The 15,104-nt window shown below is 40.4% G+C and overlaps 1 long non-coding RNA gene across 1 annotated transcript in view; it reads left to right on the top strand.

The window, feature by feature from the left end:
- LOC140104252 (uncharacterized) overlaps positions 1-14,587 on the top strand; it is a 36,391-nt gene extending 21,804 nt beyond the window's left edge. Inside the window, exons 4-5 of the long non-coding RNA XR_011850281.1 lie at positions 14,047-14,292; positions 14,495-14,587. This is a non-coding gene — a long non-coding RNA (uncharacterized lncRNA). The remainder of the gene's footprint in view (positions 1-14,046; positions 14,293-14,494) is intronic.
- The last annotated feature ends 517 nt before the right edge of the window (positions 14,588-15,104 follow it).

Below are 15,104 nucleotides of genomic sequence, written 5' to 3'. Positions count from 1 at the left end.
ATGTTATTCCAGCACTGTGGTTAAAGAGGATCTGTCACCTCTTATCACTTTGTTGTTTCAGTTCATTTATGTATTTTCTGTAAAATAACAGTTCTGGAGCATCTTCTCTTACATTGCCGTGTCTATTTTTTTAAATTCCTCCTGTAAATTTGTTGTAATTATTTAAGTATGGAATATAAAATCTAAAATATCAAAATGACCAGAACATATACAGTTGAAGAAATAGGGGGCACACTTTTTACTAGTTAACATCCTGTGATGTTTGATTTCAGGAAATGGTATTAGGGAGTAGGGCGCCAGGAGCTAGAACACAACCGCCCCTGAACTCTGAATCACACCATATTTAGGAGTTGCAACACATGTTTTATCAGGGGCCCTTTGACCTTTTGGATCTTCTTTCATATCCTATTCATATTGTGTCTTCACATTTGTATTCATATTTTCAATGTTTCTAATTCCAATGGAATATCCTAATTATGGATCCTAAACTGCTGACCCTGATTCAATACTATGCTTTTATATAGGATACTGTCAATAAAGTTACTGTTAGTTTAATAGATGCCAGAGTGCAATACAATTAGTACTTTTGCTAGAGGAAGTAAAAATATATATGATAGGTGTTTGACTAACAGTGAATGGTTGTTTACCGTGTACATTCATTGCTTGCCACAGCTCTTCAGACTGGCATCCTAAGGGACTTTAGTCACATTGCCCATTTCCAGTAGACGTCTGCCTTGAAGGACCATTTGCTAGGCAATAGGATGTCTTCTCCATGGTTTCTCCTATTCCTATTCTCTGCCTTCTTGCTGGCTTATGCCATGACTTCTCTACCTTGATTCCACAGGGGCATCAAGTGGCTTGGGCAATGGACTCCCAACAAAAACATTGGGCCTTAAAAACTTTTTCAATGGCAAACAACCTATCATGCTTTACCTGTTTATGGGGAATGATACAATGGCAGGGATTTGTTCCATGTGCTATGATTCCTAGTTTTGACCTCAGTCTTTCTCCCTAGATTGTTTATCTATTTCTTGTTGTTTTGCTTCTGGCTCTGAACCTTGTCTACTTTTCTGACAAAATTCTTATGATACTGGACACTGTCAGGTGACAATGCAAGGCAGTCTTCGACAATAAAAAAAATAAGGTCCAACAACTCCACCCTGGTCCTCAGCAGAAAGTCAAGGTTGAAGCTTGCATGTGGCTTTGCCTCATATAATGTTATTCATGTGCAGCTATTAACCATGGCTGCAACATTTATCCAGCAATAATAAAATGCAGTAAGATAGGACAGGGAGCTAATCAGCTTTTAAGGAAGGCCATGTGCGACTCTCTCAGGGAGCGACGAGGGGTCTGATGTAGGTACATTGGACCCCCCATTCATGTGATCTGTGGGGGTCTCAGTGATGAGTATAAGCATGACCAATCAGCATATTAGGCCCCATCCTATGGATAAGGCATAACTTGTTTTGTGAGAAAACCCCTTTAAGTATAGAAACAATCTTTTGTAGGTTCCTTAAACAGTGTAGTAAATAGATATAGACCCTGGAGAAATGTTTGCCATTGTCTGTCTAGTAGGTAGCAGTAGGAATCTGAAATGCGAACTCCTATTTCAGATTTGCAGCTTATGCAAGTGCTCTGGGCGGGACTTTCAGCCTGAAGAGCTTTATGCTTTTTGCAATGAACTGTTCCTCAGCCCCTCCCATCTGCTGAGGGTACAGCCATTGGTCAACTCAAGTGGACAGGGCTTCAGATGCATTGGTGTCTTAAGCTCAAATGTAGGCTTTCATAGTATCATAGTATATAAGGCTGGAAGGAGACGCAAGTCCATCAAGTCCAACCTTTAAGAATTAAATAAATGTTTTATCCCCATAACCCGTGATATTTTTTCTCTCCAGAAAGGCATCCAGGCCTCTCTTGAACATGTACATAGAGTCCGCCATAACAACCTCCTGCGTCAGAGAGTTCCACAGTCTCACTGCTCTTACAGTAAAGAAGGTGTTAGGAAACTATAAATCAAGGTCACTATCCAGCTCACATATTTCATTTAGGAGCCCCTTCCTAAATATGGAACATTCTACCTCTCATCAGCTAAGTGCATATTAACTGGTGGCCTGAAACCTGCTTAGAGAAATGTGATGGCTTGACTTTCTATGTTTTGTGCAGCGTATACTTAAGCTGCCACATTTGCAAATGAAGCCACTTAGGTCTGTGAAACACAAACCTGCTTGTCCATAGATCCACAGAACCCTGACGGACACATCGGATTTTAATGACACAACAAATTAATGCTGATTATGAGTGCAGCGGATTGTCCCAAAGTGCTGCAGTTTGAGTAAGTCACCAACTTCTGTGTCGTGTTCTGTTTCTTGGTGGCTAAAAGTTTTGCTATATGGCATCAGAATTCAGAGATGTGATGCTTATCCTCTGTCAGAGGGTGCGAATAATCTGGACTGAAAGCCATAGAATGAAGAGGCGCTGATGTACGAGGGCAGCTGCACTGTTAGATAGCAGCTCTGTGAATGCAAAGCCATAAACACTCTTGGCAGAGGAGGAAGGAAGCCGTTTTCACCAGAATAGTCTGTAATTTGGGACTGTGTAACCCCCATTAACCATATGGCATACAGTGTGCCAGAGCTGAAGCATACGTTGTGCAGGTAATGAGAGGAACAGGGCTCGGAGCATATGCTGAACATGAGGACAGAGTAACATAATTTTGACCAAGCTAATCAAACCAGGAATCATAGAACAGGCCTGATCACCTGCGGATTAGAATATTTCACTATAACACAAGACGGATGCCAATATGACGCACATTAAACATCAAAATAAGAGTGACAAGGGATCTTTTGCCATTCTCATGATCCTATATTTCTTGCTTTTTTTTCAATTAGCATATTTTGTACTACTGGGAAATTATTATGTTTCCCAATGATGAACAATTTTTGATTGATCAAGGGCATAACATTTTTTTTTCACCTTGGAGTCCATGCTCTTATTATTGGATGTTTAACCCAGTGGTGTAGCTAGGGTTTCAGCACAGGAGAAGCAAACACATCTGAGTGAGCCCCCAACCAAATGTTTTTAACCTTTTTAACAGGTCCTTGGCTGAGGCAGAAGAACCCTCTTTGCTTTGAACGCTGCCCTTTTCACAGCGTCATTGTGTCACACCCATCACCTGAGTCTGCTGCTAACCTGGAGCTCCCAGCAAACAGCGTTCTTCTGCTTCAGCCCAGGACCGGCCTCCTGCTAGGTGCGCATAGAATGCACACCCTGGGATGCATTTATAAAATGTGAATAGTGTCACTTAGTGGGCCCCAACAGGGCTGCAAAAAAGCATTTTGGTGCCCTAGGCAGACGAGCAAAATTGTGCCCAAACCAACTCCTCCCTGTATAATTGTAGAAAAAATGCTGCAGAATCAGGACAAAGCCTGAAGGGAAAAATTAAATATGCCCGTAATCAAAAAAATCATAAGAATGAAATCCAAAAGGGCTACTGCTTTGGGATCGTCTACAATAAAGCCTATCAGTAGTAAATATATAGAGCTAATAGAAAAATGTGTCCCTCCAAATAAAATACTACACATATAGATATAAACCTGAAATCTATATGCTACAAATATTAATATAAATATATTCCAGCAATGAATATACCAAACACATAGATACCAATGTTTCCTTTTATGTCTTTGTTGGTCCGGTCCTGCCCGCTCTTCTTCCTGTAGTCTCATCATTGTTGCCAATCCTTCTCCATCAGGTATAGAACATCATGGAAACTTCTCCCAGCAGTGACTTACCACTGCAGAATTTGCCACCATTGTGACTGTGCCCTTATTTAGATAGCAGAGCACCCCCAGTATATATGTAGCCACACAATCTCAGCACATGCCCCCAGTATTTAGGTAGCCCCAGTCTCTCATCACATGCCTAGCAGTATACAGGTATCCCCTAAACATGCCCCAGCAGTATAATGGAAGCCCCCACACATGCCAAGCAATATTTTGGCAACACACACACATGCCCCAGCAGTATACAGTAGCCTCCACACATACCCAGTAGTATATAGGTAGCCCCACACATACCCAGCAGTAAACAGTAGCCCCCACATGTGCCCCAGCAGTATATGGTAGCCCCCACACATGCCCCAGCATATATAGTACAGCCAAAAATAAAAAATATGAATACTTACCTGCCTGCGGTCCCTGCAGCCATCTCCTCTGCACTCCCTAGATCTTCTGCTCCAGGCTCCGAAGTCATTGCTTAAGCGACAGTGTCTAGGTCTGATACGTATTGTGCCCCAACAGGAGAGCGGAGCTCAACCTTTGTATTGAAAAGGTTGATTTCACCATCAGAATCCATAGCAATTAAATGAAATTCAGGGGATTGCAAATTTGCAGCGGAAAGCTGCAATTTTTTCCACAATATGGGGCACATTTACTAGGAACAGTGCAAACTGCCCTATGTGCAGTTTGCCTGTGCAGGGTGCGCCAGATTCAGTGCAGCCACAACACAATTATGTCACGGACACTTTATAAATACATGTACAAGCAGTTTGCACCGGAAAGAACGTGCAAAGTCAGACAAAAAAAACTGGTGCGGAGGCTCTAATAAATGTGGGCCTGCGAGCAAGGCCCTCCCTTCTATTCTTTCACATGACTATGTTTTACTCTGTAGTGTCTTTTTTTTATTTGTGTATGTCCTCCATGATCTGTAAATAGCTGCAGAATATGATGGCGCTGTATGTAGGTGTATTATTAGTATCATAAATAGGTACACATGTAGAGAAGTATTCCTGGCAGTCTGTGTACAATCTGTGTATACCAAGATACAAAGAATGCATATAAAAGCTTGCTGTATGATTGCCATATAAAACCGCTCATGTCGGCATGTGAGTAGCTGTCATGTACACTTGATGGATTTGCTGCTGCAGACAGAAACCTCCGCCATCTTACCTTTAAAAAAGTGATGCTGTGATGTAAGAATCACATGCAGGATTTCAGGAGAGGAATTCGTCATCTTCCTTAAAAGGAAAGGTTTAGGTATCTTTTGATACCCATAGATGGAATTAGAATGGTGATTTCCTAGTATGAGGCTTAACCGGCAGAAACGTTGATAAGGGTCTATGCATTGGACATGGATTAGAAGTTTGGACATAAAAGTATAGTACAAGACATATCGCTTTTGTATCACTGCATATAAAAATTTTATTTCATCTTTGTTCATTTTTATTTCCTCAAAACTAAAAATATTTGTCTGACGGAGTAAAATTAGCAACCTACAAATCTATGAAGACAATTTCCATCCTCAGCCGCTCTGTTTAATCTTTCTAACATATAAAGTGACATTTCTCAATGATTGTTCCAGACAAGAAAGTCTACATTAGAAAACCAGCGTTCCCGAAACAAAAGCTGTAGCTTTGGGGCCATTTGTTAAAGAGTTTCATTAATCCTGCCCATATGGAGAGGAGATTACAATAATGTAACTCTATATCCCTTTGTCTTGAGAGAATTAAGAGTGGAATAAGTGGCAATGAAGAGATTGTTCTGAGATCCTGCGGACAAGTTGTGCGCTGCTTATACGTATTATGTAAAGATATTTAATGAGGATTTGTACTGAATAATGGACGCAATCTCAGGAGCTTATTTCCTATCACGGCAATATCTGTAATAATACAGACAGTCCCAGATTTAAGGACACACAACTTACAGACGACTCCTAGTTACAGACCTCTCTGACCACTGTGACCTCTGGAGAAGTTCTCTGGATGCTGCTAATTTACTGAACTTAAGCCCCAGGCTGCAATGATTGACTGCATCAGTTATCAAAGGTTTCTTTAATGAAGACTTATTGTAAATCCTTGTTCCATGACTATCAAAAATTTTGAAAATTCACATAAATCAACTGCTGGCAGGAAGTCAGTGTCTGTGTATCAGTGAGAGCTCTGTCCTGGAAGGCAGGGGGAGGAGCTAGAGGCAGAGAGCAGAAAATATATCAGCGTCAGACACAAGAGCAAGATGGCTGCCAACCCTAAAGTCAGAAGATACAGGGTTGGGAACCAGGGGCAACTGAAATTGCACACACCAGGACTGATAGAGACAGGTTAGACTTATATCTGTAAAATGCTGTATTTTTTGTTAATAACAGTGAATTAGAGAATGTGTTTTTTTGTTATTTTTTGTTATTTAAGAAACTTGCCTTTGTGGGAATACACCTTTAACAAAATATATTTGTTGTGACTTACATACAATTCAACTTAAGAACAAACCTAAAGAACCCAGGGACTGTCTGCCTTATGAACACCGGATCATTGTGATCTCAAGAATGATGTGGTTCTATTGTTATTTTAAGTGGAGCTAATCCTTACTTTAGTTAGCCCTATATTATTCTCTAGATCTACCCCTAAATTCTGACCATAATGTAAAACACTACAAATATATGATTTCCCTGATGGAAACTGTAATTTGCAGACACTTCTTTTACACAATAAAAGAAGAGCACCCAGAGACAAGAAAACTGATTTGAAAACCAGAAATCCTTCTGTACAATTATTCTTGATTTATTCCAGAGCAATGACATCACAAGCTAGAGTGATACATACATAGGAACACATGATAAAACACACCTACTGTACCATACAACTAAAAGTCATCTCACCTACCTTTCTCACCTACCTTTGCTGTGAGTTCAAGGTTAGGAACTGAAGCATAAAATTAAAGGGGTTTTATGGGCTAATCAGAAAACACAATGGGTGCCTGGGGAGGTATATATTAAAATACAGATATTATAATGTTTTCTATTTCATAAATAATATTATCCAACTACTCGTTGTAGTATCCACGCCTAAGTCCTCTTCTGTCCAAGGTACAGCTTAGGCAGCGTTAAAGGGAACCTGTCACCAGGAGCCCTTTTTCCAGGCCCTCCTATGTCCCCATAGAAAATATTGCACACATTGTCAAAGAGTTTTTATAGTAAAAAAAAAAGATAAGTTGGATCAAAGTTTACCTTTCTGTATGCAGAGCTGTGTGCCTAGTCCAATGGGAGTGGCCAGTGAGGAGTGGGGCAGACATGTAGGACGTCCTGAATGGGAAGCAATTGGGAAGGGGGGGGCATAGAAGGGTTTTTTAAAATTTGAAATCGCTACATGACAGAGCCACTTCCAGGGGGGGGGGGAGCCGATCACTCACTGGCCACTCCCAGGGGACTAAGTACACAGCTCTGCTTACAGAAAGGTAAACTTTCATCTAACTTATCTTTTTTCAGAAAAAGCTAGTTTTACTATAAAAATTCTTTGGCAATGTGTACACTATTCATGGGGAGCCAGAAAAAAGGCTTCTGATGACAGATCGCTTTAATTAAATTTTCTTCGTGTTTTGTGTATGTGAAGTGTGGCTAAAGTTACTGCTGGGTTTGGGATTGATTCAGCTACATCTGGTTCCTCTGCAGCCCAGCTCTGTGCAGCAAGGGTTACTAGAGTGACGGACGGCAGGTCCACTCAGCTCCTGGGGGGTGGCATCCAGGACTCCTTTATACACCTACCAAGAACTATTACACATTGCTGGTTCTACTAGTCTATGTATACCTTTCTCTTTTGCTGATAGTTACTTTTTTGTTTTTCTGTGTATCCGACCTCTGCTACATTTACTCTATCTCTCTCTGGTGATACGATTCTTTGCCACCGTTGTTGCCATCTTGGTTTTGACCCGGTTCTGTCCAAATCTGCTTGTTTGTCTGTAACTGTTGTTTGTCCCTCTGTGTCCTAGTGTAAATACTGGTCTCTGACTTCTTGTTACCTGTTGGCTCCACCATCCTGTAGCTCCCAGATGAAGTAAGTTTTCCCTGTCACCTTGCAGGGTTTCTCAGGGTCCGTTAGTTAAGTTTCTGATAGCAGGTGGCTTATCTGCGTTAGGCAGTATGTTGCCCGCAGGGACATTGCGGGGTGAGTTTGTCCCCGCTTACCCAGTTTGCCAGCTTACGCCAAGTCTGGCTCTGCTTACGCTGTTTGTTTGACAGATATCTGACACTTGTCCAGCAGAAAATACAGAAATAAAGTAATTTCTTCAAATAATTATTGCGCTTTATTGTGTGATGTACTTTTCTGCTGACGATTTCATAATATGTGATCATTATGGGATTTGGGTTTGCGATTCTAAGTGCATCTGTGTGTGAGCCAGTTGTATGAATGTTCAGTAGAATGTTGCAGCGTTGTCTCGTAATGGGACAACACTTTAGTATGGGCGAGTGGTTAAATGTGTGTGTAATAGAATGAATCCACTCAATATGAGCTTAGATGTGGTATCCCCCCTTAAGATTACATGAGGGGGCTTGAGAATTCCTATGCTTTATTTGCACATTTCCTGTTGATCCCATTTCACGGTTTTGTCTGTGTTACGGAGCCCATGCTTCTTCTTCTCTCCCCAAAGTGCCCTTATCGGTAATGCAACAATAGCTAATTCAATTAGCTGGTCTGAACCACAGCCAGCTCCAGCTAAATTTGGTTTACTAGCTGCTTAATGTTACATTACAGAATTGCTAATCATACTTATCTGCAGACAATTGGAAAGCATGTCTTACCCAGGATAATTCAAGGGTACACAGTGCAGGAATCTCCTCTCTACAGACTTCGACTTTCGTTCTTCCAGCCATGCCAAAATCTCCTTTATCCAATAACTAATTGGCCGCACCACTGGCCAGCTTCTTCTTAACACTAGATGAATCACAGCCTAAGAACACAGTCTGTATTAAACGTCCTTGTGTTTATGCTTTTACTTTAGAAAGTGGGACCTTAAGACTGCGAAGTCACAGACCACAAGGGGCCAGCATTGCTAAGGGTCAATTCAAGATTAGCTTATGGATATGTGCACAGTATGTGCACAGTTTTGCCTTTCAAGGTGTATTCCAACAATATTCTTCCATACTGATGCACAGAGGAGAATAAGCCACAGCCAGACACTTCTTATATCCTCGAGAGCATTGGAACAGGAATGTTGAATCTGCTGTTTGGCCAAAAATGATAAACCTCTATAAAATGAGAAGCTTGGCAGACGGCTAATCTTAATCTTATGTATAAGGCCACATTTACTGCAATTGTAGACCAGAAATATTCAGAATACTCAGTACCAAGGTAAGATTCAAAATGAGGAGCATAAGTCTATCAGTCCAAAATACATGCCTATGTTTGATATCCAACTTTGGTTTCCAAAAGTGAAGAAGACTTTAGCATTCTTCCAGTTTTTATAGCGTATCCTTAAAATAGCATGATTTGTGATGTAGTTTTGGTGCTGCGAACAGGGGTGAACCTAAATTATTGCCTGCCTGAGGAATGCTATAGAACGCTGCCCCATCCAGTAGTAAAGTATCAGGTTATTTTTATAAGAAGTGGGTTCTCCATGCTTACATCAGATGGGAAGAGACACTATTTTTGAAAGCATCAGGTCCTGCTTTGTATTTGGTGACTGCCTCATGGCTGGTGCACCCCTGGCTTTGAGATGTGACACAATAGCACCAACAGATTGGATTTAAAGGGCAGAAAACAAATCTATAGTCACTTTGGAGAATTATATAGGAACTAAGCCAAGACATTTTACTGGAGCCTGGGGAAGGTGAACTAGGATAAGGCCAGTAACAAGAGTGACATAATAGGTTGGAGATATGAAGGAATAGCTGTTGATTGGCGGCAGACCCAATACTAACAGATGCCAAGATTTCAATGATTTGAATAACCATCATTGTTATCATCAACAGGTGCTGCTTTCCAAAGCCAGGTGAGCTAAGAGGGCAAATAGAGATGAATGAAGATGAAGTCACTAGTGGCTAATCTCATGCTCTGCACAATACCTCGCATCATGGACAAGATGTTTATGAAAGTTTGGATCTAAAAAAAGGCTCACTGTTTAAAGCCAAAACATTGTTGTTATTATGGAAGAAGAAGAGGTGTTTTACACTTCATATGCCTAATGTGCAAGTTTGTATTGGTCCTGTAGAGGACCTTATGCACAGCCCTGTAAAGCGAGCAGCCTTTATTCCCTTGTATTGTTTTGCTGCTATGACTTTTTTATTACATTTATCTATCCATGTATATAATGTATCTATATATAATTTATATATATGCATACACACACTGGGGCTTATTTACTAGGGGTCCTGCAGCCTCATTTCTGTGGGGTTTTTCCACATTTTGGGGATAGCGCTGCCGGGACAGGGATTTAGAAAGGGATTGTACCACACGCGATCGTATTTTGGTGCATCGGTGCCGGCTTTCATGAAACAGAAATCGGGGGGCGGGCCTATCGACAAATTCGGACTGAGCATTCATCACTCAATCAGCCAGCATTTTTAATGTAGGACAATGCTCCTGGTCACACAGCAAAATGGTTAAAGAAGTTCCTTGTAGCAGAAAACATTGCAATAATTAATTGCCAGCCCAGTGTCCTGATCTAAACCCAATAGAAAAACCTATGGAAAATCCTTGGTGACAGTTATGACCATGAAATCCACAACAGTTACAGAATTGTGGAATAGTCAGGAAGAAGAGTGGACCAAATCTGTAATCCCACCAGAGCTGTGTGAGAGACTAGTGATGTCCTGTGGCCACAGATGTGCGGAAGCCATTCACAGCAAAGACCTGTGCACCTCTTACTGATTGGTGACTGTAACCTTCAGAAAATGTAATTATAATCTTTTTCTGTGATTCAGTCATTGCTGTGCACTAATTAGGAACCATACATTTCTTTGGTAATTTTGTAAAACACTGTTCTGGTGGCGTTTGTATCGCTTACAAAAAAATCCTTCAAACGTTAAACAATGTGGGTTACAGTATTTCTGATAGAATCAAGTGATCATAGATTGCTTTCTAATTTTATGCTCCAGTGTGTATATGTATGCAGGTACGTAAAGATAGGCCAATGTATATCTAGTGTATCAGTAAATAGGAAGATAAGCTACATAATAAACCACTTGTGATAAAAGCAGGCAACACAAAACACAACTCATGAGAATCATTCTGCTGGAAGCTTCTGCCAGTGATCCCCCTACCCATCACACTTCACAACACTAGTTAACAAAACAGACAATTAGCATAATCTAGTGGCCGCTAATTACGTGGGGCTTTAATGAATAAACTCAGGAGATTACACTGACATTACATGTCAATCCACAAAACAAAAAAAAAAAACAATCCTTAGGGATGGGGTTGAGGAAGCACAAACTATTTAATTGGCGTATGAGTCATTTATTGAATGTTAATTAACTGGAAATGCATTTGTCAAGAATATTTCAACTACAGTAAATGGACTTACAATCTCATAATAGCAGTTTTTGGACATTACAATTAAGTGGATTTCAATAACCACCTTACTTTTATTAAGTTAATTACAGCAGACTCCTTTAATTAGATGGATCACACCAGTGATTCAGTTCTGTTACAGATGATAGGGCGCTTAGCGGCTAAATAGCAGCCATCCTGTTATTGCAGGGGGATCTTATGCACACCTCTCCTGTACTGACTTCATAAAAAATGCTCTTCCATAGTATCCATGTATATTTTATATGGGTAATATCACTGTAATAAATAAGATTTTTATCATGTATTCACATAAAACAAAGTGTAACAAATCATGGTATCATAGATGCTAAGGTGTCATAGTCTCACTGAGAATACCTGTCTATAGCAATGGTAGAACCACCTCTCCTCAAGCTCTAGAGGATGGTCCTTTGTCCTGGCCACAGGCCTAGGTATAAAGATATAAAATACTGTACTGCTCATTCTCCCCTTAGATATGTTATGTACATACAGTGCACTAGGAGGAGGATGGTCAGTGGGGGCCACCCTAGGGGGATGGGGGTGACCTTTCTACTAATGCAGGTTATCCCCTTAATGTGAATATTGTAAGGCTGCTGCGTAACCCGGTTTACAAGGATATGTAGTATCCTATAGTAGTAGATATAACAATAATAGAGCGCAGATACCCAGGTATACAACACGCTGTTATGGTCAATATCTTTTATCGGACAACGTTTTGGGAATGGTTCATCCTCTTCCTCAGGTCCAATGGCTAGCGATGTAAAAATTGGAAATAATATACATGCATTTATGTATGCAGTAAATATCTAGATTGTAAGTATACAATAAATATAACACCTGAATCAAAGCCAAATAGACTTAAATGGGGATAAACCTGAGGATTGCTGGCATCACTAAGAGGCTTCACTAATCCATAACCCATATATATATATATATATATATATATATATATATATATATATATATATATATATATATATATATAGAGGGAGATAGAGAGAGTGAGAGAGATGTATGTAATAAAAAAAACATAGTTTGCATATACACATATGAGAATAACACTTAAAATATAATAGATGTGCATAAATACATAAACCACACGTGGGCCATAAATAAAAGAGGACAATATATACAAAAGATATATTCAACTATTTCCCTGTGTGGGCTGACCAGTCAGTCACTGGCAACTAAAACTAATTTATTGTCCACCAATACTCCACAAGTCTTTTTCTGCCACAGTTTTAAGTAATTAACTTTTTCGTTTACTCAAGTGCATAACCTTACATTTATCTACCTTGAATTTCATCAACTGCTTCTCTACCCAGTCCCCCAGCTCCCCCAAATCCCTCTGCAATGCTATACTATCCACCTCTGTATTAATGACTTTGCAGAACTTAGTATCATCTGAAAATATTGATACTATACTGTGTAAACCCTCTATGACAGCAGTTCTATCCTGTGAGTCACAACCTCTTTGGGGGTCGAGCAACCATTTCACATGGGTCACATAAAACCATCGCAAAACACATACTTCCGATGGAGACACGATCCGGATCTATAATGAAGCCAGAAGACTAGGAGGCGGTACCAGCTTTCTCCTGCTGTCTCCCACAGTCTGCCTCCTATCTGTAGAATGGCACAGCACTGCCCCTTGCTCTAGGTTTGTCCTGCCCAAAGTGTAAGACTGATACATCACAACTATGAATCTATACGGCACAAACCACCATTTTAGTACGTCATACGGCAGTAAGAGGTGTATGGACTGGGCTCACAGGCTTCTCTCTGCTACCTCAAAAATCTCACAGTAAAGACCAGTTGGCTTTTTTTTTGGAAGGGAGTCTCTGTGCATAACTTTTTTTCTCCCCATGGAGCACGGCCAGGTCTATAGAACTCCCTGTGCATCATAAGGTGCTCCACACAAGAGAGAAATATTATCCCCAGGAATGTCCAAAGAATTTCTGTCTTTTCCTGTCCAGGAATAGCTCTCTGATGTAATGATTTTATTCTGCTAAGGAGCTTAGTCACTAAAGCATCCTACTACTATTCTTCCTATTGAATGAACACTGGTTCTTGCAGTCCTGCTTCAAACAAGCCTTAATGCCACTAGAGAGGTAACATTTGTCTTGTAGGAGAATAGATGAGTTCTTATGAGGACAGAGCAGCTGGGACCTCTGTGATATTTAGACTGGTATTAGATGGGGCGTGTTGGACATAGGTAATATCCAGCGCTGATTCTTTTTTGCCCTTCGGTTTTCTGACCGACACAGTTCCAATCCTGCAGCAGGTGTGGCTGGTCTTTGTGATACAACTGTGTTATTTAGAATGGAAAGGTCACGAATGATATTAAAGAAGAATGGACCAATTCTGTGGGGAATATTCTATGATAAAAGATCCAAAATTCATTCATTTACACTGTTCTTCAAGGAGAGCAATTAAGTGTACACTAATAATCTGTAACATTTAGAGCATACAGCCAGATAATGGCAGAAATTCCCAAATACAATATAATTACCAGAATTGCTCCAAGGCTTTTGAAGGTCGAAATATCAGAGGAAATTCACATTTTAGCAACATTTTCATAGCAGTAGCAGTTTATGAAAATCCATGAACTGATATTAGATTCAATATTCAAAATTATTGTATTATCATAATAATTGTAGAATATGTTTTTTTTTTTTTCAAGAGATCAACCACAATTCTATTTTATAAGCATTTGTTTGTGTATTCTCTCAATGTGACGTATTACACAGCTACCGTGTGGGGTTGGCGTTGGATGTTGTCGGAACAACAGCGCCTGCTCCATAAACAACGTCCATGGTTTGATCAAGCCAAAGAGCCAGCTCCCACTCCATACTTGAGGCCTGTGGCATAGGCGATGTGTAATGACAAGTCCGCCTGCCCCAGGTTGAAGGCATATGACCTGACACAGGCGAATGTCTGACATCATCATAATCCCCTGTGCAGGAGCTCCAAAGAAATTTGCTGTGAGGAGCAAGGTAAAAAATTTTAATTATTATTATTGGCTACTCGGGGGAAGCACTGGCTACTGGGGCATGGGGGCAGCATTGTGACTACTTGGGGGCAGGTGCTGTGACTATTGCTACTGTAGGGGACTAACAGTACACTATTAAATTTGTGATAAAAGGGTGGAAGGGATGATGACAAAATGAGGAACCTAACTTTATTGTGTTTCTAAAGCTTTAGCGCCGAGTTTTGGTGGAAAGAAGCTCCAGATAGAAGAGGATGAAAGAAAATTGCTCCTACCAAAGACATCGTGTGTGAGTTGCTGGATTTACAGTAAGTGCTGGCATTACACACTAGCTCACAATTCTGCACTCAATACACCACACTGAGAATGGTTTTGATTCTGTTTTCATGTACTTATGAACTTATACATGTAATCATGGCCTTGATGATTAAATGGTTGTCCAGGCTTTTATATCTTTTTTACCAGTGAAGTGTGAAGATTGTAAAAACAAGAAAGCAGTTGTACTTACCCCCTCTAGCATTCCGGTACCGTGCTGTGTCCCCCATCATCCCCGGTCTATGTATGTATAGAGATGCAACAGTGGTAATAATAATAATAATAATTCCTTTATTTATATAGCGCACACAAATTATGCAGCCAAATCGGTCCCTGTCTTCAATGGAGCTCACAATCTAATCAACCTACCAGTATGTTTTTGGACTGTGGGAGGAAACTGGAGGACCCGGAGGAAACCCACGCAAACATGGAGAGAACATACAAACTCTTTGCAGATGTTGACCCTGGGACTTGAACCCAATTCCCTAGTGCTGCAATGCTGTA

The sequence above is a fragment of the Engystomops pustulosus genome, chromosome 10 (genome assembly GCF_040894005.1).
Source record: "Engystomops pustulosus chromosome 10, aEngPut4.maternal, whole genome shotgun sequence".
Taxonomy (NCBI): domain Eukaryota; kingdom Metazoa; phylum Chordata; class Amphibia; order Anura; family Leptodactylidae; genus Engystomops; species Engystomops pustulosus.
Note: the sequence above shows the minus strand (reverse complement) of the source record. Positions and strands in the feature narration are given on the sequence as shown.